Genomic DNA, 12822 nt, shown 5'->3' with positions numbered 1-12822 from the left:
CCCTACACAACATAAAAATATTCTAATATTAAGGATTATTTTACAACTCAGTGGAAATATGCAGTAATGCAATCCATTTCCTTTGTCTGGATGACAAAAATGCTGTCTTAACAGTCACAAGAGCCCGCCTTGTGTTAGCTATAAAAAAAAATATATTTATATAGAAATTTATGCAACTACTATGTGCATTAAACAAAATCACTGTATGAATCAGCAGGGTCCAATAACACTTGCATCTGAATCTCTGGAAGGGGTGCATTGAAGTCTGTGGTGCTTCTCAGTAAGGACTCACAATGAAATGGCAAAGGATAGAAACCCATTTGTTTAAAAACTTATTTTTCATATCACATTGCCTAAGAAATGGTCCATAAGATCTCTGGCAGCTAAAAGGATGTGTTGCCTTTACTTCAGTCTACTGCTCAGAATGAAAGATATCCTTTGAAACAAACTTGATAATTAATTTTTAGTGTACATTGAAACTGAAAATCAGCCCAATTTCATTGTGGACTTCCATGAAATAAAATAATTTGACCATTGTGAAAATTCTCTGTTGCCCTCATTTCTTACCAATTTGTATAAGATGAGTTGCTTAGAAGAATAGTAATCAGCAATGTACAAGAAACATTGTACTACTCCTGGAAAGCACATACATTGTGACTCACGCAGTTAAGTGGGTAGGGTAATTTAGAATTGAAAAGTGAGTGTATTTCCAATCCACTTGTAGAAGTATTGGAAAATTCCTTTTTTTCTTCTTTACCTGCATTGAGATACTGTTCTCAATCACCTGTGAACACTGATCAGTGCTCTTTGCACTGAAAAGGTACAGATTTGTCACTCAGTCTTTGAGATACCAGAGAAGAACACTTGAAGCAAAGGGTAATACCCTCGTGCACCAAAGCTTTATTATATTTTTGATTACTGTGCATCCCCATACCTAAAGCCAATAACATGGCACTTGTGCCATAGTTCTGATACCATAGGTGTCCACTGACAAGTGTTCTGCATGAACCATTGTGTCTCAGTCCACTAACAAAAACTACTGTGCAGTGGTAATCTGGTATCTTAGATAGTTTTTCTTCTTGGACAAAGCTTATCCAAAATCTTCCTTCTATCAGGCTACAGCAGCTTAGGGCTCCTTTTCTTTAAAGAGAGGCAAAATAAATGTTTTACACCTGTAGGCCAGTACTGGTGTTCTGTCCTAGAAATTTTAGCACTGCTCTGATACAATGAACCCTTCTTTTTCTCCAACTGGTTCCACTTCAGCATAGGCAGGATGTCCAGATCCTCTTCTGAATTTCATTGCTGGCCATCTGCTTGGACGTCGCTGTAACAGCAACAACAAGAAAATAAAACTTTCAGAATATGAAGGGTACAACAATAAATTAATAAAAAAACTTTAACAATGCCCCGTAACTTTGGTGCCTCTCTCATACTAAAACCTACTCTGTGTAGTTGTTATGGGAATGGAGCAGCACAGTTCAGCAGCAAAAGTCAGAAGAATTAATCCCTCATTTTAAATTTGTGGGTGATGGCTGTTCTCAAAGACCTAAATAATTGCCACTAGTCCTAGCAATGAATACAATGAAATAGCTCCTGTCTAAAACTGTTTATCAGTGGATCTGTGAATTTTGTGATATAAAGACCTGCTGATCCACGCCCCCCAAGGGATCTGTCCATGGCTTTCCTAGTTCTGTATAGGAATTTGCTAACATACTCTACTCCATGGGAGATTGTGTAGCAGCGTCTGCAAAAACTGTACTTTAAAAAATTATTTGGAACAAAATTCTGCCATGCTTATGCAGGACCAAAATAATGATTTTCTATTTCAAGTGACATAATTTCTACTTGAGGACTTTACTTTGATGGTTCAAATAGAAGCAACTTTTTCATTCAAACTCTTACTATCTTTGGACAAGAGGGTCTTGAGAGGTCCCAGTCAATTTTCATTAGGATCTTTGGTGCCTGCTTTGAAAACAGCTAATAAACAGGGAAAAGAAATAGATGTTCTCTAGGGCAGATGAAACAATTCCTGTATGACTGTGATGTCTCTGGGAAAGAAAAGTGCTTTAAAAATCCTGTATTTTTCAAACTCATTAACATCTGGGAAGGCTCAAACTTTGGGTGACTAAGCTGAGATTCTGTCAAAGGGAATAGTTTTCAAGGAAGTAGTGAAACTCTTTCTGAAAGTCAGTTAGCAGAAAAAGCTCTTCTAAAACAATTATTACCTACTGAAAATTTTATCTGCCGAATAGGCTGATACATATTTCTTTTTCTTTACTGACAACAGTTACGATCTGCTTGGAAGGAGGGCTGAAAAATATAGCAACCCATATAGAAACATTACCGGAAAATGAGAGGAGAAACAGTGAAGGTAGGTTACAGCCTATATTTTCATTGACAGTTCAAAATCTAAACAATCTTACTTTATGATCTTTCTTGTGAATATAAACACTGCATTTGATTTTCTGCCCCTATAATACCCCATCTTGATTGCCTTCTGATCACTAACGATCTTGGGGGGCCACTGAATCTTGTTACCAACAAACCACACAGCTGTCTGTGGGTACAGCGCAAAGTTTTTCTCAGTGATCACCGTTAGGAAGACACAATATAAAAGCAACTGATTTCTTTTTCTCCCATTGCAGGATCAGGTTACTTTTGAGGAATCCAAAGTTAAATTCTGTTTGGCAGGTAATTTAAAATCCCAGGCTTCTCAATGCAATACTTTCCTACCAAGTAGGAAGGCAGAACACTGTCCTCTTTAATGGATGTCTTTTCCTAATAAGAAAATTTAGTCTATTCAAACTCTGGAGACTTTTTTTCTACCTAAGCTTGAGTCAGCATGGTTTCAAAATTAAGAAGGACAGCTTAGTTACTGATAAAGAAAAAGGTTCATATTCTGTTCTCAGACTTGTTAAAGTAAATCAAGAATAATTCAATTAAATGTAAAGGACTTATTCCAGATTTACACTGGTATAAATGAGAAAAGAATTCGACTGAGAGGTCTCTAATGAAAAGAGAAAATGAAAAACCATTGGAAAACTAGTAGTAAAAAATAATTAGAAACAGTCTCAAATGGCAGCATATAAGGATGAGATGAGTTTTAATCTATTAAGTTACTCCCTAATTTCATTTTAAGATGTGCCCATGATTACTTACTACTTCCTTGCTACATTGCTGTTAGAAACTAAATCCCCCAACCTTGGGATGCTCTTTTTAATTGACCTTTCCAGATGATGACATATGAAACAGATGTGTATGAGTTCTAATGATACAATGCGATACAACATCGACATCAGCTGTTCCAGAAATAAACCAACAGATGTGAAGGTCATATCCAAATGTTACAATTACAGCTTTCTCTAGTTTCTCTTCATGCCTGAGGTGAGATTTTCCATTGCTAGCAAGTCTGTTTAATTTCAACTTCTTTGTGTGCATGTTGATAATGCACGTGGTTGCCAGTCTTAAAAGAGAGCACTTACAAGCTATCAATTCATTGACTCATGTATTGACCCAAAAAAACTGTAGAGACATTACAGTTTTAATTGATAAAACCAAAAGTAACTTAACTGATATCAGGAGATACAAAGATCCTTGAGTTAATGAAAGAGATGAGGAAATGCCTAATAATTCTTCCCTTTTATTCTCTGCAAAGCAGAGTAATAAGAAGATACAAGAAAATCTACTCCACCCCCCAGCTTCCCCCCTCCAAACCCCAAACAACAAAAAAACAGAGAGAAAGCAAGTTGAGTGTTTTAACTAATTCCTTAGTTTTGTCAACCAATTTAACAGGAAAAATATGCTTCTTTCTCTGGAATTAGAACTCTTAGAGGAAATCCTCTGAGCTGTGGCTGGAGAGTTGTAAGTCCTGCTTCCTTTCAGTATATTACAAACCAGGAAAGCAGGACTAGGATTTTTCTTATAAGACTGAAGCTTCATTGAGTTCATTTTTTTAGCAAATAAGGATGAGGGAAGCACTTGTGACCTCCTATGACCAGGATGCAGAAGATACATGTCAGGATGCAGAAGAAAATTTATGGTACACATTAAAAATAGTTAGTTCCTACTGAAGATCAGTAAGATAAAATGAAAGAAATTAAGCAGTTGGATAAACCATGGAAACTGAGATCTACCTTTCGTGTTTCTTATATTGTGCCTGTCTACACCACTGTTGGTGGCTGTGCAGTATATTTGACTTCCTACAGCAATACTAAGGCTAGTGTCATTATGTAAGAATAAGCATCTTTATGTAAATCCTGCAGTAGAGGCAGGATGGATACTATTCGTCTTATTTCTGAGAAAAAAAAAGGAGGGCATTCCACCTATGAATACTAAGGGGTGGAGGCTGGAGTATCTTCTCACTGTTGTTGCACCAAAAGGCCTCCAAGTGTGTTCTTGTGGTTGACCAGTTTCTTCTTTAGACATCTTTCAACATGAGGGAATTTTGAGCCTTAGAGGGCCTCTTTTATCCACCAAAATGGTATGATCTCATTAATGCATGATTAAAAAAAAAGGTTTAATACATATCTGAGTGTACTTAATTGAATATGATCTAAACAAAACTCAGTCGGTATGATCTGAACATGGTTTCTAGTGCTACAGTCTATGATTTTTTTTGAGGTTCCTAGCTTTAGACCATCCTTTTTCCTGATGGATAGGAACTTTTTTAAGCAAAAGAGAAAAAAGTGGCTCAAGTTGAAAAATACAGGAGAGTTTCGGATAGATCAATGCTTTCTTTATCTGTTTGACGGTATTGGTGGAATTTTACACAGAAATTTCTAGTAAACTTAATCATATTGAAAGGGAGGAAAGGGAAAAGGATCCATCAGTTTTTATGTTATGGGTCTCTATTAACTGTGCATAGACCATTTAAAGCGAAGCCATTTATTTTCTACTATCAGCAAGGCTCCTACCTATTATGAGCCACCAGATCACCGATGATGCAATTATAAAATAAGAACAGAACAGCCTGCTACAATTTAGTAAAGAGGCAAAATTCAGTAAGAATTATGTATTTCTACACTGATTTACAGACTAGAAACCAATCAGTGTCTCAAATTAATATAATCTTGAAAACAAAGGAAGCAACAATTCAAACTTCCAGTGAAGAAGCTAGTATAAAATCAATTCAAGATTTTAAAAATATTTGAAAAGAATAAACTGAGTACACATAAACAAGAAATGAAATCTACTTTGTACATGCCATAGGAAAACAAATTGTAAGGGATAAGAAATATACAAGATCAATTACAGGAGGATAGACAGTTGTGTAAAGTTTTATTGAAATATTAGTATTTGAAGATTGATGCCCTGCTCCTGAGAGATTCTGGTGCTGACATTATACACTATCTCTAGAATTTATGCCAGTTAACACTTTTCATCTGAGATAGTAATTTATTAAAAGCAATTGCAATAATGTATATTTTCTTACAGTAATTCTAAGCTTTTACATTTCCTTTCATGCATCGGCATTAAGACAAGTTTCTATCAGTAATGGACAGAAGGACCTTGGCAACATGTATTACATCTCTATTCTTACATCCTATCCTCTACTATCCCCATCCCATTCTCATTGTATCCTTCATTCAGTGCACAAGGGAATGAGCATGATTCTGTACAGATCTGGAGCAATGTCAAAGGAGCAGTGAAGGGAAAACATAATGAAAAATCTGCCCCTCTGCCATCTCCCTACATCAACCCTGCCACATGTACATTTCATTCTGAAAATTTTCTGAAAGATTATCAAAAGTTCCTTCACATATTTCAAGCAGCATGCATGCATCAACTCTTCATTCCTATTCAGCAGTAAACTTGAACAGTGGATTTCACCAAGACACGCAGATTCTCTTTCTAAACTGAGTCTACATGAGTATAAATACTTGAATTAGCATGAGAAGGTCAATCTTTCAAAGTATTGAAAGACTGTCCAGAGCTCTCTAGCTAGCTTGATTTCCTATTGAATGTTCTGATGCGACTTTTTCTTCTCTATCTATCGATTATTTTCCTGTATTTCAAATCTTTCAAACTTTCAGAAGGCTGTTTCACTGTTTCTATTGAAAGATGCATCTTAAATTTCCATTTAAGTCAAGTTCTTTTCCTAATTCAAGGACATAAAGGCATTTAAATCTATTTAAAGTCTGTATTCTTTAACCATGCTTTGCCAACAAGGCCTATTTAACTCTCTTAACTGGAAATATGTAAATACAGAGCTATCTAGATTCTGGATCAATTGTCAAAAACCCATAATTGTAATGACTTACTCAGATTAAGAAAAGAGGAAAAACTATAGTAAGGTCTATTACTAAATGACCATACGTTAACCTGATATCATCAAGACCCGCTAGTCTAAGTACACTTGTCCACTGTTACCTGGGTATACAGGCCTTCTGCTTTCTCATGACAAGGAAAGATCCTTCTGTTACCAATTACCTTGCCCATAACATGTGTTTTTGAGCTCAAAGTAACCTGAAATACTGTTTAGGCAGTTATAATTTGTGCATCAGTCTTTAATCTATCATGGAAACCCTCAATTTATTTGGCAAATCACAGTAAGAAATGGATGAGGCTTCCAACATCTGAAACTGTACTTCTGATATGTATTTCAGGGAATAAGAAGAGATCAATTGCCTGACACCATGATAATTTAATATTTTGAAGAAAGTGTTCCAAAATAAAGATTGTTTCAGACTTAAAATTCAGTAGGATCATTTACCGGTTTGATTTATTTTTTTTTTCGATAGAAGTGCTCGTTTAAAGTATCTCTTTGTTATTTAAACCACTTCTTGTTATAACAATGTTTCTGCAGTCTTAGGTTCATCTAAGTAGCTGGCTGCTGACGGAGAAGAAACAGAATGCCTCCTTCCTCCCCACCTTTGACTTTTATTGTCAGTGTTGATTATTTATTTTAGTGTTCTCCCTTGTGGCTGATTCAGGTTTCCCTTTCTGAGCTGCTGGTTCCTGTTGAGCTGGATAAGCTTTGGAAAGAATAACTTTACTATCAGTACAAGGCAATGACAGCGAGATCAATGACAATACCCCAAATGTCAGGATGCCGCAGGACTTTGAAAGAAGAGCAAAATGATACTTGTTCTCTTCTTTTTAATCATCACCTTCATGAAACACAATTCAGACTGAACTTCTGCACAAAACCAAATTGATGACCATGTCAAGCCTTTTTCAAACTAAAAGTATAATCCCCTGTAAAATGTATATATAAGAAAAACAATGGGCCATATCCCAAAAGAAATCAGCAGAGCTGTGTGAGCTTCATTACCTGTCTAAGGCAGCTGAGGATCTGACTCTTTTTTAAAAAATTCCTTCTTTCTTTTTCACTCTGTCTCCTATTTAGTTCTCATATGTTTGAAGATATACACTGCATTTATGACATTAATGCAGAAACCTGGAATGATGCATGGAGAACAGGGCTGGCTGTTAAATGATGGCTCTTATTTGTGTTGTGCTGCTATGAGCACAGGCGTATAACAGTGAGCCAGAAATGCCCATTAACTCCCTGAGCTCTGAAACACCAAGAACAGTCTCCAGCTTTTTTGACTATTTTCTCCTTCTATTTCCTTCCTCTAAGCAGACAAGGGATGAGGAGGTCAAAATCTGAAGCAAATCTACTGCTAGATCTCCATGCCAGTGAACGTTTCCAGATACTGCAACACAATCCACTATATGGCTCAATTGCTAGAAAAAACCACAACAATTAGTGCTTTCTCAGATCACCCCAGCTAGGGCTCAGGATTACAGAATCAACCTCAGTCCACGCTAATAGTCTGCATGTTGTCACCTTACTGTGAGGCTGACACAGTTAAGTAACAGGAATGCAGACCCGTCCATGCTGGTTGGTCTCTATGCTAAAAAACAGTCCCAGGCTTATTTAATTTACTAGTAAAGACATAATTCAAGTTAAATCAGGAAGAGATGAGGTGCATCCCCCAGGCTCTGATCACAGACTATTATTTTATTTGCTGAAGATCTGCAGCTGCTCATTCCTTCCTCCCTCTCTTTCTCCCCAAGGTCAGCTCCTGGCTCCATAGCACCAGTTCAACTCTCTGTGTGGCCATTTGAAAAAACATATTTGTGAAATGATCCAGATGAAACATCCAAAATAAAGTAAAACAAACAACTAAAAAAGACATGTGCATGTGTGTGTGTGAGTGTACATGCATGTTTCTAAGCAGCTGAATCATCACAATAAAGCTCTGGAAAACCTCCAGGGAGGGTGGGAACATGAAGGCAAAGGCTATGACCTTTAAAATGGGATCTTAAAAGAATGATAACTTGTAACCACAAGCACCCACACTTCTCTTCAGTGTGTGACATATTAACTACTATTAAGACATACACAGCCACTATTAAGAAATACACAGGCTCTCAATTCCCTCATATCCCTATAGCTTCGGAGTCTCCATGTGTTAATAACTTGGATTTGGTTTTGCACCTATAAGCTGAATACAAGAGAAAGGCTCTTTGCCTGAGGTTAAGACGGTCCCAACTTGCAATGTTAGTTTAGACTCCTTAAAATCCCCTGCAGAGAACTGCCGTACAAAAATTTTATTCTGCTGTTGTCAAGACTTACATAAGCACGTTTGGCAATAGTATCTCTGTGCCCAGCTGGGAAAAGACATCACAACCTCCGACTCCCTGCCTTCATGTCGGCCAGCAGTTCCTCTGCTGTATTCCCAGCTGTGGCCAGATCATGTTGCCTTTGTTCCCCAAAGGCAGAGCACTGGGATGACAGCTAAGGTAAGTTTCAAACATTAAAAGGACTTTGGACCAACATGTAAGTAAGAAAGGTAAGAAAAACATGAAAAATCATGCACATGAAAACGTCTTGTTTCGTGCGCAAGCCTTCTGTCCACGGATAACTGGGTGCAAACATGCAAAAGACATCTAAATAAAAGACAGTCTGCCTTTGCTAAATCTTCCCTGGACATTAATTGCTCTCAGTGCAAAGGTTCACACAAAAATGCAAATCAATAAAGGTTAAAAATGTAAGAAAAAAAGAACATGAAGAAAAAAGAGGGAAGAAGTAAAATCTAAAATACTACTAAAGCTGCTGTTTGGCCTGCAACTCAATGCAAATTTGAGCAAATCCACCTGACAGCCCAGAATTTCTTTACCCCTATTTACATTCAGCTCCAGATATCTGTATCACATTTGCTATGATCTATATCACTGACATGCAATCCACTACAATCACAGCATCATGCTTGTCTTCTTGGCCACCAAACCTCAAATCCTCAATGCAAGTAGACTACATAGGATAGTGAATAAATTTATTACTTTTTAATTGTGGTATAGCTAGTGTGTAGATATATGTGTTATAGCTAGATTTCTGACATAAGCTTCTGCTTCGGTGAAAAAGAAATGAAGAACACTATTTGACGTTTGCTACTTTTCAAACATCAGTGCAAATAAGTTCAAATTATACTCAAGAGACACAAGATTCCTCAAGGTAAGAGTAGATATGTAACTTGATTCAAAAGGGGAAATTATTGGCAAAAAAATCAAATTCAAGGGAGAGAAAATACCACAGGGATAACCAAAAATAAATGAAAGACCAAAGCATACAATATCTCTTCTGTCACTCTGCAAGCTAATCTTTAGTCAACATTTACTCTCAGCTTTTAGAAAGAGCCTGCATTCATTGGAACTTTGACTGGAACTCCCTTAACTTTAAAAGTTGATAATTCATTCTGTCTTTAGGTCGCCAGACAAGTGTCCAACTTAAAACAATGAAACACATGTTGAATAGTGTGAGGGCTGGAAGAAACAGGAAAACATTGCATTTTTATTTGAATCTTCTACACGCTTAACAAAAAGGGAAACTTTTTTTTTTTAAATATTGAACTCTTTGGATGGTATTCTTTTAAAATGATACACTATCATCATAGGCAAATTGAATGGCATTGGCATTCCAGACTTCTCAAGCTGTTTGTTCAAAATAGGTATTTTTTTCCAGGTGAGACTGCACAAACACATTGTGCTCAACAGCTATGAACAAAACCACTAGAGGAAATGTTTTCCTCAGACTTTAGGGGTAAAAAAATCATAGAATAATGTTACTCTGTTCTAAAACAATAGTTGCTTTTGGAATAAATGGCATTTTTCTTGGCTTTTGTGTATCACTTATTTAAACCTCTCAGGATATCATTTAATGGTGCTCAGAGGTGTCACAAGGGATTACATTTATCAGTGCAAAGTTAAACAGTGCGGTCAAAGTCTGGGTGTATTGATCCCTATCTGGGGGAACTCACTGAGAAAAGGGACTACATGACAAACACGAGGGGCATCATGAGTGGGATTTGAGATGAGCTATGTGAAAACCTGAGTGAGGTGGTAAGTGGATATTGGGTGATATCTGCAGAGAACACAAGGGAGAAAGAGACTTAAAGCATCAGATATGGGATCAGTCTACTATACTTTTCTTCATCCAGTAACCAGTCATGACTAAACCAAAATCAACTCAAAGATTAAATTCAGTGGGATGCAGTTTAACAAAACTGAGTAAGGCACCACTGTTTGCATGATGAGTATGATACCAATGAATTAAATAAATTAACATGCCAGTACTACACTGAGAACAAAAATAAATAAATAATTTTGTGTTTTAATTTGCTATTCTCTCCTTATATAACGGTGTTGCCATTTACTTAGCCTTTTCAGTCACATCACAACGGATGAGAAACTTGTTTTTGCTAGAGTGAAAGAATAGCAATTCAGTCTGCGTGTGAAAAAAAGAAAGGGACAAATCCTCTTCTTTTTACAAGGACTACAGTGGAGTTTTGTTTGTCTACATCAATAGAAAACCGGCTTGAAATGTCGCATAGACATGAAAGAAAACTATTGATTTTATTACGTGGATGCTGTTCCCCGATGGTTAACACAGTTACATTGCTTAAGCCTAGAATACTGATAAACAATTCCTTTTGATTTCCATCACTACTATTGCATCTAAGCAGTATATTTATTATAATATGATTTTAAAGATGAATCATTCTGTTCATGTTCATGTCTCACTTCAATTCACATTGCTGTCACTAAGCATGAATGTCGGTATCTTCCTGGTCTGGGCTTTTACCTAAGCATTCCCTAGGTAAGTACCTAGTGACGCTTCCAGTGGTTCTGTGTCTCCACTATTGCCCATTAGAAAGGGTCCAGGCTCTTAAAAGTAAGGGAGCGCTGCAGGTGGGGGTTATCAACAATCATCATTTTCTTTCATGTTTAGCAACTATACTTATAATAAGGTAAAGGAATGTTGCTGAGTTGAAAAAACACAAGTAAGTGTAGGTATTCACAGTTCTTTGTAGAATCAAACACCTATGGAAAATGCTCCTTTCTCATATTATCATGTACAGTGGAGTTGAGCTGACTAAATGTCAGCATCTGCAATATAGGTGTCTGCACCTGAGGTTGCTATCTATATTTGAGAGAGAAAAATGTTAATTTATCTAATCCTAAAGGAGATGTCTCAAATAGGTCAGATGAATCATGGTCTAAAACAGTTTGTTTCTCTCTACACTAATAAAAAGAGCAAGGGGAGATGATATTAGATGTAGGTGTTAAAATTAGGTGAAAAGAATCTTTCCCACACTCCGAAGCAAAGTGTTAAAAGATTTCTACAAGTGAATGTATGGAACAGCTAACATGTGTCCAGCTAAAAACTTACGTTAAGTTAGCTCTTCTGGAGAATTAACGACTGCAAACATTTTATTTTTCTACAGGAAAATAATTGAAAAAAATATATGTCCTGAAATAAAATGCCAGTGCACATGACAACTAATGGAAAAATTCTATGGTGAGGACAATGAAGGGTAGGAAATAGAGGTGCAGTGGTATCTGAGATATATCTTTTAGATATGTCCTGTGTAAAAACAAAAAATGTAATGGCAATGGTAGTTAAAGAAGCAGCTGAGTGACAAACGTGCTAAGAACAAAATGGCATCACTGGCTAGGTGAGGTAGGTCCATTTCTTCAAAGCTTACACTACGAACACAAGAATACTTTCTAGATTTAGTTAAGAAAGTTCTGTTCTAGAGACCCCAATTATACTAGCCAAGTGACAAGACCAGTGACACAACATGTTATTTTTGTCTTACCTCTATAAAGAAGAGACTAGCTGCTGACGTTGGATGATGATACATGTAGATGGTCACGAGGATGGCTGCAGCCACTATGAGGACCAGGACTAGAATGCCCACAATTAAGCCGGCATGAAGCGTTCCACTTTTCTTCTCTGCCGCACTGTCATCTGTGGAAGCTGCACAAACAGCACACTTATTAGCACAGTAACTTATGCCTTATCCATTCCATTTCACAGCCGGCAGTTCAGCATTTGCCTTTTCTGCGTTACATGCTCCTCGTTTTCCACAGCCCACGTTCGAAAAAGATGTTAGACGTCTCTTTCCCACAACAGAATACTCTCATAATCTTAATGAAGAGACATTTCCAAATGTTTTACTAATACTAACTGAATCAACAAAATGAAATAATTTCTTTTGAACACGATCTGGACATTCTGAAGTTCTTAATTACCTTCATAATGAATTTTGCTTTGATTTTCTCACAAAATTATCGCAGTTGCCCTACAGACAAAAAGTACTAACTGAATACATTTTGAATGTTGTATTTTTTTTTTAAGCTTCAAGTTGAGACATGTCACAAACCTTTGTGAGGTCTAGCTAATAAACACATTCTGAAAGCCTGATTCATTAGTTGGGAGAGGGGTTTTGAATCATCTTGTGCAACTGAATCAGACAGCAGAAGTGTAACAGATGGATGTTAAATGACCCTGCAATATTCTAATCTTGGTCT

The 12822-nt window shown here is 36.8% G+C and overlaps 1 long non-coding RNA gene across 1 annotated transcript; it reads right to left on the bottom strand.

Moving 5' to 3' along the window:
• Positions 1-889: 889 nt before the first annotated feature.
• Positions 890-12273, bottom strand: LOC104623466. The gene is made up of 2 exons (XR_738060.1): positions 12108-12273; positions 890-1324 (listed from the first exon to the last, which is right to left on the bottom strand). It is a non-coding gene; the product is annotated as an uncharacterized LOC104623466 (long non-coding RNA).
• Between the last annotated feature and the right edge of the window lie 549 nt (positions 12274-12822).

The sequence above is a fragment of the Phaethon lepturus genome, unplaced genomic scaffold (assembly GCF_000687285.1).
Source record: "Phaethon lepturus isolate BGI_N335 unplaced genomic scaffold, ASM68728v1 scaffold38217, whole genome shotgun sequence".
NCBI lineage: Eukaryota > Metazoa > Chordata > Aves > Phaethontiformes > Phaethontidae > Phaethon > Phaethon lepturus.
The sequence above is the reverse complement of the archived record's forward strand: the minus strand, read 5'-3'. Positions and strand labels throughout refer to the sequence as shown.